General features: G+C 32.8%; 1 protein-coding gene across 1 annotated transcript in view; it reads right to left on the bottom strand.

Annotated features, from left to right (window-relative positions):
* The window catches only part of LOC149410643 (fatty acyl-CoA reductase wat-like), a 75,680-nt gene extending 50,310 nt beyond the window's left edge, over positions 1 to 25,370 (bottom strand). The window contains exon 1 of the mRNA XM_089648055.1: positions 25,064 to 25,370. The gene's annotated coding sequence lies outside the window, so the exon portion shown is untranslated. The remainder of the gene's footprint in view (positions 1 to 25,063) is intronic.
* Positions 25,371 to 27,962: the final 2,592 nt, after the last annotated feature.

Raw genomic sequence — 27,962 nt, 5'->3', positions numbered from 1 at the left:
CTTGGGACCTCCGGCTTGCTAGTAGAGAGCCTTATCCCTGGACCACGGAGGCCGTCAATGACAGGCTTGTCTTTTTTAGAATTTATGATTTCAATTTCCATTCTCTTTCGCGTCATTTATATTCACAAACCTTAAATTCTTTGGGGATCTCCAAAATTTCTTATGACACGAGTTCATTATTAATTGACACAACCAAGTAAATAATCAATATTACTTCACTGGTTGACGCAACCAATTAAACAATCAATTTTAATTCATTGGTTGACGCAGTCAAGTAAAAAATCAATATTACTTCATCGGTTGATGCAAACAAGTAAACAATCAATATTACTTCACTGGGTGACGCAACCAAGTAAACAATCAATATTAATTCACTGGTTGACGCAATCAAGTAAACAATCAATATTACTTCACCGGTTGATGCAAACAAGTAAACATCAATATTACTTCACTGGTTGACGCAACCAAGTAAACAATCAATTTTAATTCATTGGTTGACGCAATCAAGTAAAAAATCAATATTACTCCATCGGTTGATGCAAACAAGTAAACATCAATATTACTTCACTGGTTGACGCAACCAAGTAAACAATCAATATTAATTAATTGATTGACGCAATCAAGTAAAAAATCAATATTACTTCATCGGTTGATGCAAACAATTAAACAATCAATATTACTTCACTGGGTGACGCAACCAAGTAAACAATCAATATTAATTCACTGGTTGACGCAATCAAGTAAACAATCAATATTACTTCACCGGTTGATGCAAACAAGTATCAATATTACTTCACTGTTTCACATCAATATTACTTCACTGCTTGACCCAACCAAGTAAACAATCAATATTACTTCAACGGTTGATGCAACCAAGTATACAATCAATATTACTTATTTTTAGGACAGTAAAATATTGTACGTCACTCTACATAGTCTTTCAAGATTCTCTTCACTGACGTGGTAAGAAGTAATTTAGAATAAAATACCATCATTTGGTCACCATACCATAAAGCACATTAAATTAAAATTGCATCAATTTTTAAGGTTTAAAACCATCCATACCCTTTGACCAAATTAATTATGTTAATTACTTAATTTAACCGACTTATCTTGCAGAAGAACCATGAGCGATTTGATACTTGTATACAAAAGGTACAGTTGATGGCTTTATGGATAATGGATGCATCTGACTTAACTAAGCTAATAACGTTCAGAGTACTATATCGTAACACGAGATTTCCTGAGTTGTTCTTTGTTTTCTTTTTCATATAAATAATTTTCATATAAAGAATATTTTCTCCTCAAAATGTGTATGCAACTGAATATTTCCCCTCAAAATGTGTATGCAAGTGAATATTTCCCCTTAAAATGTGCATACATCTGAATATTTCCCCTCAAAATGTGTATACAAGTGAATATTTCCCCTTAAAATGTGTATGCAACTGAATTTTTTCTCCTCAAAATGTGTATGCAACTGAATATTTCCCCTCAAAATGTGTATGCAAGTGAAAATTTTCCCTTAAAATGTGTATGCAACTGAATATTTCCCCTCAAAATGTGTATGCAAGTGAATATTTCCCCTTAAAATGTGTATGCAACTGAATATTTTCCCCTCAAAAAACAAATATACATATGTGTATTGATTGTTACGTATTTAAAACGCACCTGGTAGATATTTTTGTTCGCACCTGAGTTTTGCAATAGATCGTTACTCCAAGATCAATGGAATGACCGCCAATATAATGATTGCATTGATAGCTTTATTATTTTTGTTACATAAACCTTCATAAATCAATAACGAACTAGCCCCCTGGCCAAATTTAAACAGATTTTTTTTCTAAGGTCAACGTAATCCGAACAATATAATTATTACCCTCTGAATTAATGAGAAAAATCCTATACGACAAGTAAGAAGCGGTATATTCGCAGAACTTGAATAAGAGATAATTCTCTTGCTCAGGGTTATATTATAATTATTAAAGTGTTTTCCGAAGTTAAATACTTAGTGAATGGGTTAGTATTATTATTATTTGTAGTTTCTGTGAATGAGTGCTTATTGCACAGCATGGAAATTCAAGATTATTACAGAGTTGCTTCAAGACCCAGGTTTACACTTTCCTGTCCTCAAAAACACACTGCACATATCTTCCCCAAAGATGATATTTGCCCTGAGGGAGATATTTCCCTTGGGTGGGGGCCCACACAGAGGTGTGTGAAGTTAATACAAAAATATTAATTATAAATAAAATACAATTTATCGTGAGTTTTAGCAATTTTTTTCTCAAAATAACTCTTGAAAATATGAAACCACGCTTCGTTGCATTGCCTAAGCATTTGACCACGGTATAAAGAAGAAAAGTGACTTACATACAAATTTGAATGGAAAAAAATATTCCATTTAGCCCAATAGCCAAGCGCTCTATCTCACATTCGCCTGACTCCATCTCCATCGCAATTGAATTTCGGAAACACAGTTTTGTATTAGAAATTTAACTCTCGTATGGGAAAATATTTAGATTACGAAACACGCCCACAAGGCATCTTTGGGTTCTTCTTTATTCTATCCTTTTGACAAGCTCAATAGCTCATGATGGAAATATTTTCATGATCGTTTATCGGCAGGATCACTGATTCTGTAGTTCCAGCCAAAAATTAAATGTATGGCGCAATAATAGCCATGGACTCCAGTAAGTAACACATTGTATTTTCTGGGATTACAAGTGAAAATATTGAGAGATCGGACAAACACTATTTATGTATATATTTTTTTAAAAAGAAAGACAAACATTTCCGGGTTACAAATAACCTGACAATATTTGAAAATCTCCTACCACCACCACAGTAAGCGGAAAATGTTGCTTGTGTTGTGATGGAGGACTTAGCCAGCCGAGGAATTGAACACACTACGCCTGGGTGGGATCCAAACGCGATGTCAACTCAGCTACCGACCGGTCAAATGTACAGTTGTCTCGCTTTCGTGACGTCTCTCTCATAAAAGACTTCAATCGCAAAATAAAATGTAGTATAAATGTAGATTATAATAAGTAATTTGTGAACTTAAATGGAAAAACAATTAAATAAAACAAAACAAGTAGTTTAAAAAAGTCTTCTCTACTAGAACATAACGCACAAACATAAAAAAACAAACGTAACGTATCTATCAACCTACTTAGTTCCAACAAATAGATTTTAATACCAGTAGATAATTACGGCCGGTGTGTACTGTGTAACTCACAGCAAGTCGATACATTTAATGAGCCTCGGCCTTAGCTTAGGCCGGATGATCGAGGTCTTCAACCGGTCAAGAACTAGATACTTCTACGCCGCGTAATATTGAGATTACGTAATAACGTTTTTTCATGGCGAATCGTAGGTCGTCTATAAGTAGAGTTTGCGAATCCCGCATGTTATTCAAATTCCGTGGGATTGCGAGACATAATTTAAAAATTTAAGATTTTTATTAAGGGATATTAAATTGATAAATCGAAAAATTGTGTTAACTTTATATAAGGCAATATAAATTAATAAATAAAAGATAATGAAAGGTAACACCAAGGATGTTTTGTATCAATCATCTTTGGAACTAGTAATATATAATATATAAGTAGATAATGAAAATGTTATAATATGTATTCAAGAAGACTTTGATAAAAAAGGATAATAAAAAAATATGGATACATAACTGTTACCTACAGGACTCTCCACAATCATTTGAGATCCACCATCTGTGGTACTACTAATATTATAAAAAGGTGTAGAAAATGTAACAGAATAAGCCTTTTATGAAGACTACAAAGAAGAAGACTTAAATATTTGATCGTAAAAATTTCGTAGGTACTGATTTCTGGGCAATATGAAGCTTGATTATCACGTGATTCGACTCGCAAGTACGTTTAAATCAAAGACAGTCTGTTTTTTATGTACTTTTTTCAATCTCGCAAATCCACGGTTGAAATATCTATCTATAAAAAAAGATACGCACCAGTTATTGTTTTACGATTGTTATGATTTATTTCGACAGGTTTTTATACCAATTGAAGTACACAAGCTATTTTAATTGCCAATTGCCTGTTAAGAACGTTCTTTATTGTTCTTGTTTGTGTTTGGAAGAGCTTTGAGGGCCTTAGTAGCCCACAAAAATGAAACTGGAAATATATAATGCAGATCTTTTGATAAAACTACGTGTTAAAACTAGATTAAAACTAGTCTCCTGCCTTGCCCAAACTTCACCAGAGTTTTAAGAAATTATTATTTTTATGTCAGGTGTGCTCATTATTAAAATTTTGCTTTGGGAGGTGGGAAAATGGAAAGAGGTGGTTTTTCATATTGCGATTCAGTTAATAAACGATCTCTCATATGCTCAAGGGTAATAATAATAATAATAACAGTTGGATGATTTTTATGGAGCCTTTTACTTATTTGACAATTTTTAATTTTTGCTATGATCAAAAACAGAAAATGTTGCTTCTGAAATAGTCGAGGACTGAACCCACGGCACATGTGTGGGAACCCGACGATTTGAACAATTCAACTACTAACCCGATAGGTCAGTTGTAACATGTAACCTCTTCCTTGTTGGACCGATATTATTTAAAGAAATTTTAAATTTCTTTATGTGTTTACATTGTCATAATCTGACTAGTCTAATCTGATAGTATTAATACTCTTGCGTCTGGACGATGTAGGCCCTCTGATTGGTCAAATTTAAATTGTCTGTTTCGGTTAAATTCCGATAACTTGAAAATTAAGACACGATTTAATACTAAAATAGGATCGCCTCATAATAATACGAGATTTCTTCAAAAGCATCGTTTCTGCTCATATAATTTTTATATAATATCGAAGAAAATATGTTTTAGAAAGTTCATAATCCATTGGATTAATTACATTACAATGAAAATTATCCACAGTTACGTGATTATGTTTGACGTTTATAAAAAAATCACGCGTTCCTTCAATGGCCGATACGCACGGCTATAGATGGCCGACAGAACGCACCTCTGGCGGTTTAAAAACGAACCAAATGAATGGCGCGAATATTTAAAAATGCAGCTCACAATATTTGACTACTTACGATTAACAAGCGTTTACTAAGAAGATTTCTTCTGGAAGCTTATCACTTTGTAATGGCATTTTTCACTATTATTTATATTTTTTTTGTTTATTTATTATAACTGATTTTATATTGACATGTTTTCTAATTTCTAAAATTTCAAAATTATTTATTTGCGGTGCTTTATATCCTGAGTGAAGTATTTTAAGACCTGAATTTTTTATCGAAAGTGTGATCATTATTCAAAAGATGATTTGCAAACTCAGATTCACTATTTCCATTTAGAGCTCTGCGATATTCTTTAGTTCTGACTTCAAAGTTTCTATTGGTTCTACCTTTGTAAAAGAAATTACAATCATCCCAATTGAGTTTTTAAACTCCTGATTTTTTTGTTTGAATTTTGCTATCTTTTTTATTAAGAATATATTTCTTCATTGTTATTAGTGTAAAACGCCAGTTGAATAGTACCAGGATTGTTTTTATATATAATTTTAGAAGTATCGTTATCCACAAACAGAATTCTACGTCATTGTTTATTTCTATCTTTAGAAAGACCGTTTGAAGAGAATATGTTTAATTTTTTTATTTAGTAGTTCAACTATCAATTTATTAGAATAACCGTTATTAAATGCTATTTGTCTTATGAATATATTGTTTTATGGTTATATGCTATTTGTTTTTTTCAGGTCTTAAAATACTTCACTATAAATAATTTTGAAATTTTAGAAATGAGGAAACATGTTAATATAAAAGCAGATATAATTAACAAGAATTTTTTTATAAACTCTCTTTTAAATATTTTCCCACTCAACTGGTATTTCCCGTCTAACGATATTGTAATTCCTAATTATTATAAACCCAGCCTACTCTTACCCCTCCCCCCTCCTTCCACTTCTTCTTTCCCAATTGCAATCTATATTTAATGTTTGACTTCGGTGTATACACAATAAAATGTAAACATTATATTTATTCATTTATTGGACAATTTGCATAGCGCCGCTTTTGTGAGATATCACCTCAGGGGCGCTATATTGTAATAATCTACCTTTGTATATAGATTTTTATTCTCCTGATGATGTTGTATATATATAATCTAACTTTAAACTTTATTAGATACAGTAACAGTTGTAGGTAAAGAATTACCACCAATTGGAGTAAAATTAACACCTTTTAATTAAACCGACTGCTAATCTCATCGCACAATTCCCCTCCTTTTATTCATAAATGTTATGTATGGCCATGTTGGCAGTCCTGATGCGTCACGTGGGAGATTATAACGAGTGTGCGGGCAGTCAATAAACGTCATAGCTCTGAGTCAACAGTCTTTTATTTTTAATAATCCCCGATATAATAATTGGCGACGAGGATAATCTAAAAAGTTTAATGTAAAAACGAGTAATATTCATTTAATAGTCCAGTGTAAAACAGTGATTGCGTCTGTGTTTTTTTCAATCATTTTAACATGTCTACGAGTACTTTGCCAGTGCCGCAATACGAGTCGAGTTGTGAAACCTTCGGAATGTTTTTAGAACGTGTTCAAATTTATTTAAAAATAATTAATATTACGGACAAAGAGAAAATTGGCTATCTTTGTATAATTATTGGTGCGGAAAAATATAAAATTTTAAAAGAAACAGTTCATCCAAAAAATATTGAAGAGTTAACTTATAACGAGATTGTAACAACACTTCAAAATAAATATGAAGAAAAAAAATGTACGATCGCCCAAAGATATAAATTTTATAATCGTCAGCAACAGTCGAACGAGGGAATTGATGATTACATTTCCGAAATAAAAAGTCTGTCAATATCATGTAATTTTGGAGCATTTCTGGATGAAGCCTTGAGGGATAAATTGGTGTGCGGTGTGAAAAATGAAGCCATGACTATAAGATTACTGTCTGAAGATGAATTGCTGAGTTTCGAAAAAGCAAAAAAAATTGTCAAGAATATGGAGACAGTAAGTTGTTCTGCTGAAATATTACACAAAGAAGATCTTTCATCGGGAGTTTTCGAAGTAAAGCCGAAAACGTCACGTCAAAGGAGTACTAGTCCGCAACAAGGTCAAAGGAGTTCAATGTCATCAAGTCGTCTTTCATCTCCATCACGTGGAAATCCCAGAAAAAGATGCGAGAGGTGTTTTATCAGTCATCAACCAGAGTTATGTCCGTCTAGGAATTGGAAATGTTACAAGTGCAATACATACGGTCATACGTCAAAATTTTGTTCTAGTGCAAAATCAATTGTTATTAATCATGTAAAATGTGTGAGTAATATAAATGTTTTAAATATGTCCGTGTCTGAAACAGCTAATATTGATTTGTTTGTAAACGGTAGGAAAATGTCCTTCATGATTGACACAGGGAGTTCATCGACCTTGATAAGTCACAAAATGTACATAAAATTTTTCAAAACTTGTAAATTAAGTCAGTTCTATGGTAATTTGTTTACAGCAAATAGTCAAAATTTAAATTGTTTTGGATTTTTTATGGCAAAAGTAAGTGTAAGAGATGATTCTAATTTTGTCGTGGATTTACCAGTATTAGTTATTAAAAATCTATCGTCTGAAGCTATTCTTGGTAGGAATTGGATAAATGTTTTGAATCCGTCTTGGGAAAATACATTTATAAATTCTTTTATGTCAAATATTGGTAATGATAATACTGTAAATTCCGTGTCTGTCAGTGGAAAAAATAAATCAAACATTGTCGAAAAATTGTCACAAAAATATTTAAATTCTTTTTTTAAAACAAATAACGACTTACCAATTAAAGAGTTTTCGGTAAATTTAAGTTTAAAAAATAATTCAACTCCTGTTTTCCACAAAGCATATGAGGTCCCTTATGCACTGCGTGTAGAAGTATGCCAAGAGCTAGATCGTCTTGAAAGCGAAGGCATCATTTCTAAAGTTAAATATAGTAGTTGGTCTTCTCCAATAGTCTGTGTACCAAAACAAAATGGAAAAATACGTTTATGTGCAGATTTAAAATCTACAGTCAATCCACAATTGAGAATTGATCAATATCCTATTCCACGTCCAGAGGATATTTTAAATAAATTTTCAGGTTGTCAAGTATTTTGTAAATTAGACTTAACAAATGCATATTTACAGTTGTCTGTGTCAGATTCTAGTAAAGAATTACTTACAATTAATACATGTAATGGTTTATATGTGTACAATCGTTTACCTTTTGGGTTGTCATCGGCTCCTGCCACATTTCAAATGGTCATTGATACAGTCTTGGGAGGCATAAAAAACTGTGCTGCATACATTGATGATATTTGTGTAGGTGGTAAAGATGAAACGGAGTGTTGTAATACTTTAGAAAAAGTTTTGTCAAAGTTAAATGAGTTTTATATAAAAATTAATGTGTCAAAAAGTGAATTTTTTGTGTCTTCTTTTGAATTTTTAGGTTTTACTTTGTCAGGTCAAGGCAAAAGTCCGTCTTTGTCGAAAGTTGAGAAAATTAAGTCTACTGGGCGTCCAGAAAATGTTACTCAACTAAAATCGTATTTGTCAATGTTGAATTTTTATAGGAATTTTATTCCTATGGGTCCTACTGTGCTAGAACCACTCCATAATTTATTAAGAAAAAATGTAGAATGGTGTTGGTCTGATGAATGCGAAAAAGCATTTATAAATAGTAAGTCTCTCCTGTCAGATAAAACTATGTTAGTTTTATTTGATCCGTCAAAACCATTGTGTCTTACAGTCGACTCCAGTGCATACGGTGTCGGATGTGTCTTAAGTCATGTCGTAAAGAATCAAGAATTTCCTATAGCTTTTGAGTCTGCAACGTTAAATTCAGCTCAAAGAAATTATAGCCAATTGCACAAGGAAGCCCTTGCTGTTATTTTTGGAATCAAGAAATTTCATAAATATTTAATTGGTCGTCATTTTACTATATATACTGATCATGCTCCATTGTTGTCTTTGTTTGCCGAAAATAAAGAAGTCCCCGTTTTAGCTGCATCACGTCTCATAAGATGGTCTATAATATTGTCCGCGTACAATTATAAATTAGTTTTTAAAAACGGACTGAAAATTCCTCAAGCTGATGTAATGTCACGTTTGCCAAGTGAACAACAATTTAATGAAGAGGAATGTAATTTTGTATACATGTCAACACCCTTAATTCCATTTTCAGAAGTTGAAAGTCATTCTGAAAAAGATGAAATATTATGTAAAGTCATTAAGTATGTTTCAATCGGTTGGATTGAAAACTTGTCAAGTCCAGAAATTAAAAAATATTTCAAGTTCAGAAATTTACTGTCGGTCAAGGGAAAATGTCTTTTATTTGGTGACAGAATTGTAATACCAGAATCTCTTAAGTCTAAAGTCTTAAATTTAATACATTATGGTCATCCTGGTATAGTCAGATCAAAAATTCTTGCTCGTTCGTATGTTTGGTGGTTAGGTATGAATCAAGATATTGAAGATATTATTTCTAGATGTGAAATGTGTCAGTCGGTACAAAAAGCTAACAAAAACGTGCGTCATAATTGGCCTATTGCTGAAAGTCCATGGGAAAGAGTCCATTTGGATTTTTTTGACTTAAAAGGTTCCAAATACTTATTAGTTTGTGATTCATATTCAAAGTGGATAGAATGTTTTTATATGAAAAATACTAAATATTCGGATTTATTATCAAAATTAAGTGAAGTTTTTTCCAGATTTGCCTTTCCGAAAACTATTGTTTGTGATAACGGTCCTCCATTTTCATGTAAAGAATTTTCTATTTTTTGTAAAGAAAAATCTATTAAATTATTATTTTCTCCACCATATAATCCCGAGTCAAATGGATTAGCAGAACGATCTGTTCAAACATTCAAAAAGATTTTAATTAAATTTATGTTTTCAAAAAATTCTAAATTTTTGTCACCAGCTCAACGTCTAATAGATTGTTTGTATACTTATCGTTCCACCCCTACTTCTGTCACGGGTTTGTCTCCTATGGCTAAAATATTTTCGTATGAGCCACGTACACCTCTTCATGTTTTGACAGAAGAAAATAATGTAAATAAAAGTAAGCAATCAAGTAAAAATGCATTGACAGAGTATGAGGAAAATGATAATGTATTGGTATACTTAAGACATTTGAAAGGTCCTATGAAATGGGTTCAGGGAACTATTAAGTTAAAATTAAGTTCATGGGTGTATTTAATTCTTTTAATCGGAGGAGAGGTAAAAAAGGTCCATGTCAACCAAATAAAAAAAAGTTGCATTAAGTTAAAATCAAATTATGAAAATCCCGATAAATGGTATGACTTGGGAAGTCAAGAAAATAAAAATGATAGTGAGCCTTTACCCAGCACTAGTGGGAAAACTGATGTAGTAACTAGGGCTGGCAGATTGGTGAAACCTCCTGTCAGATTTAGTCATAGTGATTATGTTTAAGTTTTATTTGGTATTGTAAATTGTTTGAAAATAAAAAAAAAAATAAAGGAGGAAAGGATGTTATGTATGGCCATGTTGGCAGTCCTGATGCGTCACGTGGGAGATTATAACGAGTGTGCGGGCAGTCAATAAACGTCATAGCTCTGAGTCAACAGTCTTTTATTTTTAATAATCCCCGATATAATAATAAACACGGGTACAATTAATCAATATGTAATAATCTATTATTTAAGTCAACTTTGTTATAACTATCTTTAATTGTGACAAACTAAACGATATTGATTCAACTTATAGACATTGACGGTTGTAACACATATTTAAGCACTGCAAGTCTCCTATGAGCTAATTATATTAGGTACCAAAGATAACAGTTAATATCAGTTGTAGACATGTAGTCAATAATAGTGTTTAATTTGAAATAATCCATCACAAATACGTAAAATTTAATTTATTCAAACAACTGTCATTCTTATTATGCGTAAATTTTGCATGTTATTATTAATTAACTCCTTCCTGTTCCGTGTTTTAACAATATATATACTCACCCTCTCTCTGTGAATGTCCTAATATCTATCTATTAAATGTAACTGTTGTTAATAACACTTAAAATGGGCGAAGCCCAACTAAGAGCCGCCCGCAGGGCCTATCAGAAAAAACCCGCTCCGCGGGTTTTTAACTGCTAGTCATTGATTAATACGTTGGTGTTCCGGATTCCGATGTTGTTTGGCTTCAATGAAATTAATGTTTTGACCAAAAAGAAATATATTCACGTAAAAACTAACAACAAGATAAATGCGAAAAAAACAACAACACCGAATAAATTCGTAAAAGGTAACGAGAGCTTATAATTCCCGCGGCAACGGCTCATCGACGTCAACTTTAAGTGGGGGAGTAGGTAGTACCCAAAATTACTATCCTCCTTATATTAGCTTAAATACTTGACATATCAAATACATAAGTTACCATTAATAATTGGGATTTCTAAAGTTTAATAGCCCATAAGACAGAAAAATGCACGGGGTCGTCGGAAGATCCACTTGGTCATGACATCTTGGCCTGTCGAGAGTTAATAAACAAGGAAGATTAATGATAATGATGTTCTTTCTATGTTCTACCTAGAAGAAGTCCGGGGAAGGCATGGCACGATCAAAGAAACCAGATACTTGAGTCAGATCATGCCAAGAGTCAGAATAACATATAAGAATGCATGCTAAGACCGAGTTTTTTGGTGGTCTGTCCACTCTGCCTAACGACGTGATGGTTAATTTGATTTCTAAATATTAAAAAAATACTAAATTTTCTTACACATTGTTATTTCGTATGTAAGAGCTTTTTTACATCCACACAGGAAGCCCCGAGGAAAATAATTTCCCTCCGGGCCTATATCATATTTTGGGATGCTGTGTGGTGGATATTTTTTCAGGAAAGGAAGAAGAGGAAGTTTTGGGAAGGTAAAAGGTATGAGGGTTGGGTAGGAATCTAAGGATCAGTGTATCCAGGGGTGAAGAATATATCACTCTTTGTGAAATAATTTGTGTTATTGCACAATTTCCTTATTTAAAATAATACAGGGTATCGGCACGTACCCGACAAACTTTAACCAGCTTTTCCTTAGCACATTTGGAGTAAAAAATGTTAGAGGCACTTTGCTGTCCGGTAACATTTTTTTTCAATTAAAAACAAAAAAATGATTAAATAATCCACACTCTGTCACTGTCATAGATAGGCATTGTTTCTCGTGTTCAACAGCTGTTATTATCAAGTGTGTCAAAAAGCGTGTTCGCTCTTTCATACACACTAAATAATAATAGCTAAAAATGAGAAAATAATAGCTAAAAATGGTGCCATGCCATTTTGTTGTGATCGTAAAAGCGCGCTAATGTAGGTACGTACGTATATTATTCAACGAAACTCGAATAAAATATTGCCAGGTGGGTTTTCAAACTTTGACAAAGGATAAAACAGTGGCGACATGTGGTGAAAATATTAATAGTAAATTTTTTATTAAAAAAATGTTACTGGACAGCAAAGTGCCCATAATTTTTTTTACTCCAAATGTGCTAAGGAATAGCTGGTTAAAGTTTGTCGGGTACGTGCCGATACACCCTGTATATAAAGTATATTTGCGGCAAGTTCCAGAGTGGAAGATACTATCAGTATCGCCGTGGTGTAAGACCACCATTTAGAATTTAAACGTTGCTTATAATGGCTTTGGCCGTGTTTGGTTACCAGACCTTAATAGCCATGTACTTCTCCATTATCCTCTTTCCCATCTCATTCTCCTCTCCGCTACATTCAGCCTCACAACATACATGTGCGGTCTCACATTTTAAAAAAGACCCGTGGAAAACTCTTTCTCGATTCTTAATTTTTAAAGATAAACTAATGTTTATAACACAGGGTTTTATGCACAGCATAAAGGATAAGGATGTTTGATTATTGACTTATCAGTTCCAATTTTGAGATGGCAATTAAATAATTTTCCGTTAAAAATATTATACAGGGTTTTCCAATAAGAGGTGTTATTTTGAATAGCCCGCTATTTCGGTAGATATTACTTTTGAACCTATCATTTTTTGACATTTGACAAGTAGAAACTACGCCATTAATAAAAATGGAACGACACACGCTTCAACAACGAATTGAAATTATTAAAATTCACTTGAGTGAATCAAATGTAAATCATCTTGAGTGATGAAACCCATTTCCACCTCGGTGGCAATGGCTCGGAAAACCCAAGATTTATTATTGAAAAGCCTCTCTATCTTCAACGTGTGACTGTTTGGTGCGGTTTATGGTCCGGCGGAGTCATTGGACCTTACTTTTTCGAAAATGAGGCTGGAGCAACAGTTACGGTGAATGGATTGCGCTATCGAGAGATGATTAATGATTTTTTATGGCCGGAATTGGATGATATTGATCTGGACAACGTTTACTTTCAACAAAACGGCGCTACGTGCCACACAAGCAACGAAACCATTGATCTTTTACGATTGAATATCAAAATAACTCCTCTTATTGGAAAACCCTGTATTATAGGTAGGTACATTATTGCTGGTTCGAATTCTTCAAACATTCTGTGTGACACCTACATTGAAATGCAATTTGAGTTTATTGAACCAGATTTCATGGAGAACTCACTATCGCACAGCACAGAGAGCAGATTAGAGAGCAGAACAGAGAGAAAAGTAGGTTTGACCAGCGTAGTTCCGTTAAAAATCACGGGATATTCTGAGTTTTGATATTACTGAATATTTTACTATATGTAGGTACTATATAGCTTGTCTGAATACTTCACACAACTGATTCCAACACCTAAATTCAAATAAAATTTGTGAACCAGATTACACGCTGAATTTACTAACTCACACACAGACAACCGAAGTTAGTATGTTTTAAGAAATCAACAAGTGTATGTAGGTATACGTTAAAATTTTTGGATTAATTGGTTTTTTTTAATTAAAATTGATTTTTTTTTCTAAAGCCGAATAACAGGTTTAAAACTTGCTGTGTTCAAGCAATGCATCTGTTTTCGCATGTACTCTGGCTGTGACTAGTTAAAAACTTGAAACTTTGTACTACTTTTTCGATCCAACCAAATATGAAGATGGAAAAAAAAAGTGGACCAAAGTTTTTTATGGTAAATTTGTATGGTAATATGACGCATTAAAAGTATAATTTATTCTCCTAACTATCACGAGGATGCTCTTTTGGCAAACGGGATATCATTATGTAGGTACATATAAACTCTGGGAGAGAAATCATCACAGATGATGTCCCAAATTTAAACTGACGTCCATTTCCGTGACCCAATGCTAAATACTCAAATGAAACGCACGAGAATTGCGTATGTTAGAGCAAATTTATAAAGTGATTTAAACGATACTGAGAATCAGCCATTTGTATTGCTTGTGCTAATCCTAATTAGCATTATCCGGTTATGTTTATTTGTTTAATTTATCAATATCCTTTTTAGAACCTTTTACTACTAGAATGGAGAAATAATAACATTTATACAGTTTTATTATTATCATAAATTTTGTTTACAAGACAAGGTTTTTATGCAAATCAGAAAGGATAACAAATTATGATTGGTCTGAAACATACTAATGTACCTACTAATGTACCTACTAGCAATAATTTTTTTCAACTTATTTCGGTGTTTTTGTTAGGCTAGTAATTATTGTTTATAATATTTTTTTATATAGTTTTTTCTTACTTTTTACACAAAACTGAACCAACCCAGTAACAATATCTTGTATTCATTCGGCATAATTATTTACCTACATTATTGGTCTGGGCGTACTATTATTATGTACATATAGGTAATTATGGTAGTTAGTCCCAGAATTTATACACTGAGATTAATCGAGACTTCTAATATTATGTAATGGGATCCGAAAGCCTATCAATGCCAGAAATTCAGGACTATCATTTGATATAACTTACTTACTTACTTGTATAAAATACAATACCAATACAAATGTATCATTTGGAATTTTTATTTATTAATTTATTTATTTTTCACTTTCGGGAAATTTCGGGAATCAGTTTACATTTAATCAGTTTGTACATAAGTATTGCATAGTAAAATAAAACCAATTATGGATTTCCTCGTTGTGACTTTAACTGAGACAGCATAATATGGAATAAGTTATTTAAATATGTATGAAAAGAATATGAATTTAAAATTTTATACAAAACAAAAGATAATATAAAACGAAAAATTTACAAAACAAAACATTTATAGCCATGTAGAGAGGTTGTAGATATAAATCAAATCATAAAGAGATATAAACATTAGAGACATAAACATTATTCACAAACCATCAGAGAAATATTCTTTTATGGACCTCTTGTATTTGGTAAGTTCGCAACTGAAAATATCAACCTTGGATAATATGCTATTGTAATTATTAGATAGTCTGTTCAGGCAAGAATTCTGCTTAGAGTTCGTTTTGCTTTGATCAATCCTGAACAGGACACAAGAGCGTGTTGAACGCGCAAATGCATTGAATGGAATCTTGTTTAGCAACTCTGGGCATTGAATATTATTGTTAACTACTTTATACAGGAATAGTGCATCCTTATGATGGCTCCGTACACTCAGTGAATTAATTTTAAAGTATGAAGCTGCCTCTGCATAATTTTATATAAGTCTGTTAAAATTCTTTCCAACCGACAAATTGAGCACATTCAGATCATTTAAAAGGGTTAAAGAAATTGCAGTAATAATTTAACTGCAATTTATTTTCAGGAATCAAGAAAAGAAAAATGGCGCATTAGTTAGCTAGTTCATATAAATTGAACTTTGAATTTGCTGGCTCTACGCCGCTAACAAATACAATTTGTTATGAACAAACGATTTTCCACGAACGATCTTTGTCTAATCACAGTAAATAAAACATTAAGTACCATGTGAGATTGCTTTTCCGTCATTACTTTAATGGTCAGAATCAATAGCAAAATAATATTAAATTCTAAACGTGTTATTTTATTTAATCAACAATATTATGGTTTTTTATGTTGGTAAATGGCACCTACTTAAAAGTGATTTATACATTTCGAAAATACACAGTATACGGAAACTATTTGTAAAAGGTGAATCTATACCACATTTGGAATCGATCAAATGGTAAAACTTTTTTGTTTGAGGTTTCGTTTTCGAGTCATTTGAGTCTGAGGATGAATTTTTTCGGTTAAATTTGAAAAAAAACGGACCCTGCGAGGTTATTCTGTTTGTTAACTCTGAAAAAGTTTCGAAGCATAGTTGAAAAATGGAAAAAAAATCAAATGTAATTTTTTTCGATTTTCTATGTGATAAAAGATTCACCAGTTTCCTGATTGTAGCACTAGTTTCCGGACACCGTGTACGCATTTAAATAAAAAAAAATGTAATCAAAATCCGAAACAATATTCTTTCGATAGGTTTTTTGCGTTCTTCGAATTTTTATTTAGCTTATACTCCCATAAAGAAAATAAGTATTGATACACTTTAAGCTTTTGTATTTTTTTATAAAAGAGATACATGGAAAGGGTAGCTCTTTTACTCCTACAAGCATAACTACATTTCTATATCGATGATTACATCTTAGGAAATGTCAGAAGGGTCGCAGGATATTTCAAGACATTTCACAAAAGTAGGTGGAAAAACAATTTAGTCACAAATATTTACCAAAGTTGTATCTTAAATATTGAATAATCGGAATATTTTCTACGTTTAAGGCGAAAGAATGTTGAATGATCTCAGCACACGGCAGATAAGTTACGTGGCCTAGAGTACGTTTCGTTGGTCGGTATTGCAGATTCTGTTTTGAAATTCACTATCTAATCATCGTCAAATTGTTTCACTCGTACTATTATAAGAGTACTATTGTAACAGGTAGTTTAATATATTACTATAAATTGTAATTTGATAGGATATGAGGAGACGGCCTAAAGGCGCGTAAACATGTAAACAATAACAAACGATTGTGAATCAAGTCAGTCAAAAAGGATTTTTTGTGTAATTATTCATGTGCCTAAATAATAAATTCTCTAGATCATTTTAACTACCGATGTAATAATTACAAATAACAAAAACACTCGAAGTCGTTTTTATAGCACCAAAACACGTTGACAGGTTAGTTGGTGAAATACGAGTTCGTTAAATCCTAACAAATATAATATTCTTTATTACATAAAAAAGTTGAATCCACAAATAATAAATTAAGTATTGTGTTGCTTTTATAAGCCATCGAAGACAGAGTTGATAGCAGCTTTGACATATTTTAATTTTTTCCGATTTATCTAATTTACATTTATAAAATCCATTTAAATGTATGAAATAAAACCAAGGCGCACATCTCTTGCCGCTAGGAGGCGTTAGCGTAGCATGTTGCCATCAGAATGTATGGAAAATGTCAGAAGTCGGAGGTATTATTTATATTTTAGAGTATTTGGGTATTTGGTAAAACCTACATAACAAATCGTCACCTTAATGAATAATTTACTGAATTCCAAATTGTCGCAGATTAAGATTTGTATGCTAAAGTTTAGCATTTTTTTAAACACAAGTGTCAATTATAAGTTGAAAAATAAAAAGGAAATTTAAAAGTATTTTTCTTATGAAAATATATTTCCGTTAGGGAAACAATCCTTCACTTTCGATTCATTTGCAAACCGTGATTTTTTTTAAATCTTAGAATAATAAGAATAATCTTTGAAATGGAAATCAACCCACTTTCCGACATCCGATCCAGCTGAAACTCGGCAGATGTACTCGTTGTCTATGACAATATATTCTATCAATGCGGCAATCACGCATACACATGCGGACATATACTAATTTCTCTGAAATTTAATTACATTACAGCAGCTGTCAATTAACGAAATAAATGTCGGTCCTATCAAAACCTCCTGGATTTTGCTAAAATTGTGTTTTAATTTATTTTTCTATTTATTCTTATTTTTCAAAACGTCCTAAAATGTTTCAGTTAATTTTTAAAAATAAATAAAAATACATTTTTTCAGGTTCTCATTCAAGTTAGGAGGCTGATTTGATTCAGTGTCCTGGCCTTGTGATCTAGGAGGTTTTGGTCCTACCCGTTAGCGAGGAAGGTTCAATCTTCAGTCAAACGAAAAAAAAATCTTTGAAATTGGCTAGTAGCCAGTCCAAAAGATTGCGCAACTACATAGACTAAATACATCAATGCGCAACTGGGTTTAAAATTTAAAATAGATGTATTATATTAAAAAGTTTATTTTTTACGGGTTGATTTTTAATAATCTTATAACAATACAGTAAGTACGTAAATAACATAAATGTAATAAGTGATAAGTACCTTCGTGCATTACGCTGTAAGCTGTTAACCCGAACGTTAACGGAATAAAATATTACGTGTATACAGGGTGTCCGGAAACTCGTAGTACAAGCGGGAAACTGGTGAATCTACATCACATTTGGAGTCGATTTTGTAGTATGTATTTTTTTGATTTCAGCTTTCGTTATCGAGTAAATCGAGTTAGAAGTTGTTTTTTTTTATTTTTTTTTTTAATCAAATTCTTATAAATTATTACTGAAGATCAAAGTACCCAACTAATCAAAACTATTTGAAAGTAAAACAAATGAAGAAACTCGGATTTGAAGCATTATTTTGAAATCACCCTTCATTTAATCCGGTGTAATCATAAAATATTTCTGCTCTGCAGGGTTAAAACATCTGTTGTTCAACCCTAAACACCAGAAAAAACTTTAACCCTAAAATAGCCGAAAAATATATTTTTTGGTTTTTTTTTTTTTTTGTGAAAATGCTCAAATCAAAAAACTTTATGTTTATTTGGGTTCCCCATGTGGTGTAGATTCTCCAGTTTCCCGCTTGTACTACGAGTTTCCGGACACCGTGTATTTTAATTACAGTACTATTATGTAAAAATTACTGGATGACGTAGAGCTACCGACACAATGGTGTTGATATTGGAATTGATAGGTACATCAAACACGAGGAATCTTTGATTTAACAATTCTTGCAGATTTTATTTATATAGTTATAAAATAAAAAAAATATATTATTTGATTCTCTCAACCTCAATAAAACAATCCACAAGTAATTGTAATTTTTTTGTTACTGTGATATCCTTGAGTGTAGTTTTAGAGGGTACTCATAGATGGCACAAGATAATACAGGGTTTTCCAATAAGAGGTGTTATTTTGAAGAGCCCACTATTTTGGTAGATGTTACTTTGAAGCTGGCATTTTTTGACATTTGACAAGTAGAAACTACGCCATTAATAAAAATGGAACGATACACGCTTCAACAACGCATTGAAATTATTAAAATTCACTTGAGTGAATCAAATGCAAATCATCTCGAGTGATGAGGCCCATTTCCACCTCGGTGGCTTCGTCAACAAGCAAAATTGTCGCATCTGGGGCTCGGAAAACCCAAGAGTTATTGTTGAAAAGCCTCTTTATCTGGAACGTGTGACTGTTTGGTTTGGTTTATGGTCCGGCGGAGTCATTCGACCTTACTTTTTCGAAAATGAGGCTGGAGCAACATTTACGGGGAATGGATTGCGCTATCGAGAGATGATTAATAATGTTTTATGACCGACATTAGATGGTATTGATCTGGACAACGTTTACTTTCAACAAGACGGCGCTACGTGCCACACGAGCAACGAAACCATTGATATTTTACGATTGAATATCAAAATAACACCTCTTATTGGAAAACCCTGTAGTTTAAGAAGTTACCCTTATATGGCACATAGCTGTCGATAATGTAGGGATTGAGACTATAATAAATACTATTACAATCTCAAGGCCAAGGTCCAGAATAATTCCCACAGCCTGCTGCTAGATAAACCGGCAGAGCTCACTGTTAAATACAGTAATAAAGTGTGTTGTTGATCCTGTAGTTTTTATTTATTTAAAGGGTTTGTGAGACAAACCCGGTGTTACAACAATTACTAGTAGTTCTGTTGAGTGTTACGAACTGTCCAATCGGAAAATTAACATTTCTACATCATTTCTTTTTCTTCTCTTCTGAAGACAAATATTCGCGGGTTACGAATAACCTGACAATATTTGAGAAAATACTACTACCATAATTATAAGCTGAAAATGTTGCTTGTTCAAAGATGGACGACTTAACTAGCAGAGGAATTGTATCCACAACGCCCTGGTGGATGTGAACAAAGTTCCTAACCGGCAACAATATGACTGACACGACAGAGCTGTAAGATTCTTGACCCCACGGGTCACAATTTCGTCACCCGATCTAGACAAGTAAAAAATACATGTAGTTCATTTACACCTCGTTCCGGAGTGTAAACTTATCTTATTGTCGCCTTTAGACAACCGAAACGTTAACGAGATTAATTTTCGAGTTATTATGCCAATTCTACTTCATTATTCAGACAGCGTTGGGGTTTCCATCATCAGGGCAGATGTGTAGATCGTGGTGAAGATTGTTTTACCGTGATACCGTGTTGCAAACTTTAATCGTCTTGATGTGGTTTTCTGCGTTTTGTTTTGGTGTAGCCGTCTGATACCGGGTACCAAGAACTAACCAACTTAGCCCCGTAGTCTTGGTATCCGGTATTAGACGGCTACACTAATACCAGAAAACCACAGTAACTCGCGGACGCACAATTTTTGCCGTGCGCCATCTGATTCTATTTTCGTCATAACTTGTTTTTAGCAAACGTTTTTTTATAAATTGTACCATTTTGCCGGATAATGTGTTTTTATATCTATGAAAATGGTATAGCATACTAGTTTAATCTATCATATGTAGTTACCCCTTAATAGCTAGTTATATTCAGGGAATTTGTTTATATTTTGCCGACCGCAAAGGAGTGACTTGATGTGTCAATTTGTGCATTGTCACATTTCCAGAAACGGATTATAATTAAATGTAATTAATTATTATCTTACAAACCCGATGGTTATTCAATATATAATTAGTCAATAAGTGTTAAATAATTGTCAGTTCTCGAAATATGACGTAATAAATTTAATAACCCGAGTAAAAGTAACTTATGAGTAATGGAACTTAACTTGTGAATATTCAAATAATTTAACTTAATATATTTCGTGTAATACCAACGTATTTTTCATTGTTTCAGCAAGTTCACATACGTACTAAATATGCTTTGATATCAACGGTGAGGTGATCTTTAACCCCGTATAACCGACAAGATAGACTTTCACGTGTAAAGTCGTGGTTTGTTGATAGTACTAATTTACATATTTTTCTTTGTAGGCTCGCATAATATTAACTAACCAACTACTTCTATTGACCCATCCTTCCACTTGCCCATCTCTTCCCCTTTCATAAATTTGAGACGACGCCATCTATCGCAAAAAAACGTATCAGAGACCGAGACAATCTGGCTTCCAAGAAACTGTGCGTCTTATATAGGGCTGGCATATTTTTAAAATTAAAGGAGGAGCAACAAACTCGGCTATCAATTACGTAGAAACCGCACAGAAAACGATCTTAAAGGTAATACTAAAAAAACATAGACTGACTGATACAGACCAAATATTCAACAGCTGTGACGTACTAGATATACGCCAATTATACGTAAAAACACTACTAAACTACATTTTTGACAAAAAAAAAATACAGACCAGTTAGACAAGCGTACAAAGAAAACATAAAAACTCCGACAGTAAATTCAAGTGTAAAACTTGAAATTAAAATTGAGGAAGATAAAAATAAATTCACACACAAAATTACAAAATGGATTAAAGAACAAAAAAGACAATATTACCAAAATGTCATAGCATAAAATAAAAATATAACCTACACGTAACACACAAAACCAATATAAACACACATCACTCACAAACACACAAGATTATATATTAAATGTATTATTTTATCTTATATTGTAGATTGTATTTAGATTATATTTTCATATTATAAAATGAAGGCCTCAGGACGGGCAAGCCACCCAGTGAGGCAAACATTACTGGAAAACTAATATGTAAAAAAAATATTGTACCAAATAAAAAAAAAATTAAATAAAAAAATCGTGACCAGCTGTTAACCTAACTTCCAACAGTTGAATTTGGGAGCCACCTCTGGGTCGGAGCCCCAAAACACTTGATAAACCTAATTGGTTCTGTGCAAAAGAGGGCGGTCCGTTTTATTGACAATCCGTTGTTAGCAGACCGATTGCCATCTCTACAGCACAGTCTCTATTGAGTCTGTTCTACAGGTATTTTAATAGAGTCTGCTCTAAGAAGCTAGCAGCATTGATCCCCGGTGCAGAGTTCGACGGACACGAGCGTAACACCAGTTCACCGTTGATGCTGACTTTGTGATAGCAGGTCGTTCCTTTGACTCGCTTTTGTGTAAGTTGGTTTGTATGTGGAACGAGCTACCGGCATCTGATTTTCCTCCTACATATAATCTGTGCCTCTTAATGACAAGAATGATACCCGCATTAATAAATTCATTCCTACAGCCCATCTTAACCCGCCTCATAATGCTGCCTAACCGGGTGGCGACATAGTTCTCCTGTCTTTACACTGTACACTATGGCGCTTTTATGAGGAGTTGCATAAAAATAAAAATAAACAATTGATAAAAAAACAAACAAACTATCTTTCGAAAAAATTCAGAGTTGAACATTCCAACCTTTATCTCCCCATTTTACAACATGATGCCACTGACCACACGCGAATTACAAAAATTTTTGTTATATTGTCGAGTAGAATCTAAGATTCAATCTAAAATCTAAGCTCTAAATATAAATGCATTATAAATAAAGCACAGAATGCATTTTTCTGTCGATTTAAATTGTAATTTATATTCGCTAAATACCCATCTTACAATTGTGCGGGCGTCTCGTAGTATGGACGGAACCAACAAACATCATACCATTTACCTAATTCAGTCGGCGAAGATGTTATTGAATTGTAAGGCATTCAGTGACTATACATCCAAACATGAAAAACGACAGATATTTAAATAAATAAATGAGTAGGAACCATAGACATATGAAAATTCCTATGTCTGTGGTAGGAACTTAATATTATAGCCTACACATTAGAGATTTCGCATTTTTTTTATAATAATTTGATCGTTAACGGGAATATGATTTCTAGACGTAGCAACAATTAATAATAATGATAAGTGTTTTATTATCTTGGTTTTTGTAAATAATACACATACTGATATCCCCAATGGGATCTCCCATGCTGAGGATTTCATTTACATATTATTAAAATTTAGTAATTTTATGATAATATGAATAATAAAAACTATAACATGATGTTTTTTAGTGCATTTGAGTGGTTTTGGTTTCAGTCTGTATTGGTGTCAGTATATTTTCTATTTCTGATCTCTCTATATTGTGTATCAAGCTTTTTCTTTGAGATTTTGCTGTAGAGTGTAGCACCATAGCTTTTTTGCCCAAGATATGTGTTTGACCATGAGATCTAGTGTTTCTAGTATACGAGTATTTTTTAGAATACATTTGTTTAATTGACATGATGTTTATTACATTTCTAGAATGTTTTGGAAAAAAAATTATTTTAAAATTTTCTATTGTTTTTTTCTCGTGTTAACTATTCTCATTTATTTATTCTGTACAGCCTCCATAAAACAGTTAAATATCAATATATTATAGAGATTATAGATGTAGAACACATAAAGAAACAGTAAATGAGAAATGGTAACAATTAAAACAGTAAAAAATAAGATCAGCAAACATGCAAGAGATGACATTATTGTGTTATGTTAGTTAACTATGATAGGAAATACAGCAGAAGTATAAAAAGGCCACGGGGGCAGTTTTGCTTCATGACATGCGACAATTTTGATAAACTGCCTGTATGTGACGTTGAAGATGTCTACGGGCAATGCAAAATCAGTCTATCCGTTGATTGGCGCGTTCTGGAAGAAGTCCACGCTTTCGGTACATAAAGTGCATATACGTATACCCTCTTTCAACGTATGTGGATTATGTATAGTTCTAGAGATTAATTAAAAAATATATATTTACTTAGCTTCTAATGTGTTGAAATGGGATGGATAAAGATATTGAATTTACAATATTTTTTTACATACGTTTTCATTTGATCCATTTCTGTAATAAATATTTCTTATTTTTTTATGTGTAACCGCACAAAAGTCCCAACTGCTCCCAACCTCCACTGAGACTATGGCATCTCCAATTTGGGTATTTTGGTAAGGGGAAAGAGATGGGGAAGAGTTGGAGGTGGAAAAGTGGCTATTCAGATCTGGTCACCAAACATGGCCAAAGTCATTTCAAGCAACGTTTCAATTCTGAATGGTGGTCTTACACCAGGGCTTTACTGAGAATATTTTCTACCCTGGAACGTGTCGCAAATATGCTATATATTATCTCAAATGAGCAATTTGTGAAATAACAAAAAAATGTCAAATTAAATTTACTTGCGCACGCCGGGGTTTTAAATCGTGACCACAGCTTGCTAGTCGAGAACCTTGCCCCATGACCACTGAGGTAGGCAAAGAGACCCCTACGTTTTCCAATTCATTTTCACCAGTAATTCACGTCCTGTCAGAACTATTTTTAAGTCTACTCCCCCCCCAAGAAATTTTGACACCAAGAATTTTTTTATTTTTTTTATTTATTTTTTATTTTTTATTTAACAATTTTTTTATATAAGATAATGTGTCATTACTGGGGTACCCCGTTCTAAGGACACATTTGAACCATTAATTTAATTTAACATTCAATAGTCAAAATTCTATGAAAGTCCTTGTAAAAATCCTTCCTGTTTAAATCCAGTTACTATCCAGTACTGTGAAACAGACGGTCTATGAAGAAATAGGTTCCATGATAACTCAACACAGTGAAAGTGATATAAAGTCATTAAAAACGATGAAAAAAATAATTTAAACCTAACCTAACCTAACCTACTTAACCCAGTTAATAAAATTTTTATTTCATCACTTTCCATGACTTTATAAAAGTTTTTAAAGATGTGATGAATTATCATTTTGATGATTTATCCGGTCACCGAAGAAATAATAACAGAACTAGATTTATAACTTTAAAATTTGATGAACTGTTCAAATTTTGTGAAACAATCCGTCCTAAATGATAATTTTAAAAAAACTTACCAATTGTTATGCAGTTTCTTCTAAAATTCGCAAAAGTTGCACTTTCTGTGTCGATATTGTATACAATTTTTAACACTTGTTTTGTGTAACTAAATAAAAATATTAAAAAAAAAAAAACTTTTTTTGTCAACTCAATACTGTTATTTCTTATAGTAGAACTTATAATCCGTTTAAATTTGAATATCGTAAAGTTAGTGTCTCACGCTGCGAATTGTTAGTTTTGCGAAATGACTATCCTTGACGAGTTAGAACTAACTACTGACCATAGTCGATGGCGAGTCGGACGTGTAATTCTACATCTATTGTATTTATCGACGAAGACGTTGTCAGACGGTTGTCAAACCGGGGCGCAAGGCGTTTCGACGGAAACTTTTAACACTGATTACTGATTATTGATTATATATTATACGGAAAGTTTTGACACTTTAGGTCTGGTAATATGGATGATTTTTAAAGTTAGCTAACTGTTGGAAAATTACGACTAAATAAAATCTTTTTAATATAATACATTAGCTGACATGGACCCGGCGTGGCTACGAGACTTTTCTTTATTTTCTATAGACGTTGTTAAGATTTGTTTGGGCGTGATGAAGTCTTCAATTACAGACGCATGTTTTTTTTTGTTTTTACTGCACAAAACTGAATTTTACTTTATTTAATGTTACAAAGAGTTAAATTATTCCCGACTCGGACAAAACACTTTTACTAATGATCTGTAGACCATAATGACTGCTTGTTACTATTTTATAGGAGAGAAGAAGAAGGAATCCAGTCGGCGAGGCCTTTTATAATCTAACCAAGTAAAACATATTGATAAGCTAATTGTAAACAAACACTGTCAAAGAAAGCCAATTGATAAGGCAAAACATCTGTTTTATCTGTTAGCCCTAGTTTTACTTCTGACCGCTAGGTGCTAGGCAGGAGCCTGTAAAGTAACTGGTGGTGAACTTTGCTAAGGGTTCGTACATTTTTAACAGACATAATATGAAGATTTTATAATCCTTTCGGAAGAAATTCTATTAATTATAATGAATCCGTTGCTTAGTTTAGAAGAACTAAGCGCACAAACAGACAAACACGGATGGCGATATTGTTTTATAATATTTAGATATATATTTTTAAATGTCTCTCAAAACGTTAAAAAATTAGGGATTGAACCTTCTTACCCAGGAACTGGAGTCGAAAACTCCATCAATCTAGCCAAATGCCAATCGGGTAGGACCGACATTTATTTCGTATATTAACTGCTGTAATGTCATCGGATTTCAGAGAAATGCGTGTAAACGGACACGAGCGAAACTCGCGTTCAACGTTGATGTTTGCTTCATGACAACGGTGACCGGATAAATCATCACATCTTTAAAAAGTTATATAAAATCCTGGAAAGTGATGAAACAAAAACTTTATTAACTGGGTTAAGTAGGTTAGGTTAGGTTAGGTTAGGTTAATTTTTTTTTCATCGTTTCTAATGACTTTATATCACTTTTTAAAAGTGTGTTGAATTGTCACTTTGTTGAGTTATCATGGAACCATGACAGCTGGTCGTACGTGGAACGAGCTACCGACATCTGTTTTTCCTACTTCATTTAATCCGGGCCTCTTATACCCGGAAAAATATAGCTCTATCTATAGCCCCTTCCATAACCCGCCTCACAAGCTGCCTAACCGGGTCGCGACATGGTTCCCCTGTGTTTACACTATACAGACAGGGTCGCTCTTGTAAGGTGTCAGTTAAAAATAAAAACAATATGGGGTAAATGGAATGAACAATTTGTATGGAAGACAATTCTAGTTTATTCTTAATACATTAAGGCGAGGCTTAATGCCAAATCACTATTTTGATTAATCTTTATAACGAATTGGTGTACCTACATTATTAATATAAAAAAATATGCTTTAAATAAATTGAAGGTTTTCCTATCGTTTCGCTTGAGTAGATCACAAATAAAAAAATAAATTACTCAATAAAAAATATAAATATAAACTACTAAAAAATATATTTTTTCAATAGAAATTTATGAACGCATATAGGAAACAACTTTAAAAAATACAGTATTATAGCTAAGATTATCTGTGACAGTTTCACTTGATTAACTTTTTTGCTTTCTTATAAAATTATTTACAAAATAAATAAAAACCAGTTTTGTGCTTGAAATCGAACGTTTCTAGACTCCGTTTGTCAAGCGATTTTAATGCCTATTATCTACAATATAAGGTATACCAAGAATATACACATTTTCGGCTTTTAGGTTCCTCTGAAGTTGTTGATGATTTCTGGACGGTCCCTTGAGACACACAGGAGGAAGCCGAGGATTGAGAAAACGAGGTTCAAGACTATGATCGCAGAACTTTCGTCATAATTGGCGTATCTTAACATAAAATTCGTTCGAAGTGATTTGCACTCTCTCTGTTACTTCCTGTAGTTACAAATTTGTCAGTTATACTCATGTATTATTAATTAATTAAATACCGAAGTTGTGTTGTTCAAGAGCAAGTAAGTAATTTTCTTATTCATGAATTCACTACCACATAATCTTTTTGAACGAGATTATCATGGTTTTCAAAACTTGGGGCCATCATTCATATTAAAGGTTCAAAATTCATGATTAAGAACAATTATAAACTCAATAATGGAAAAAAAGTTATTAAGCCACTTGTCGCTTTGTAGATCGCTTAGGCGATACGATGATATTATAGGAGAGGTGAAGACAAAAATAAGACGTTTTTGAAAGAGGACATACGAATCAATGATTATGTAGAGGTGATTTTTTGCTGGCAACACAGAAATTAATTAAATATTAAGGTGGATTGATTTGGTATATCAGAAAATTGACAGGAAGTACAGGTTTGGCAAAACGCACAGTCTTAAAACAGACAGCAAACACACGGTGTAATTTAC

This window comes from Hesperophylax consimilis, chromosome 27, assembly GCF_061612785.1.
Source record: "Hesperophylax consimilis isolate HC1 chromosome 27, BYU_Hcon_1.0, whole genome shotgun sequence".
Lineage (NCBI taxonomy): Eukaryota > Metazoa > Arthropoda > Insecta > Trichoptera > Limnephilidae > Hesperophylax > Hesperophylax consimilis.
This window is presented reverse-complemented; position numbering and strand designations above follow the sequence as displayed.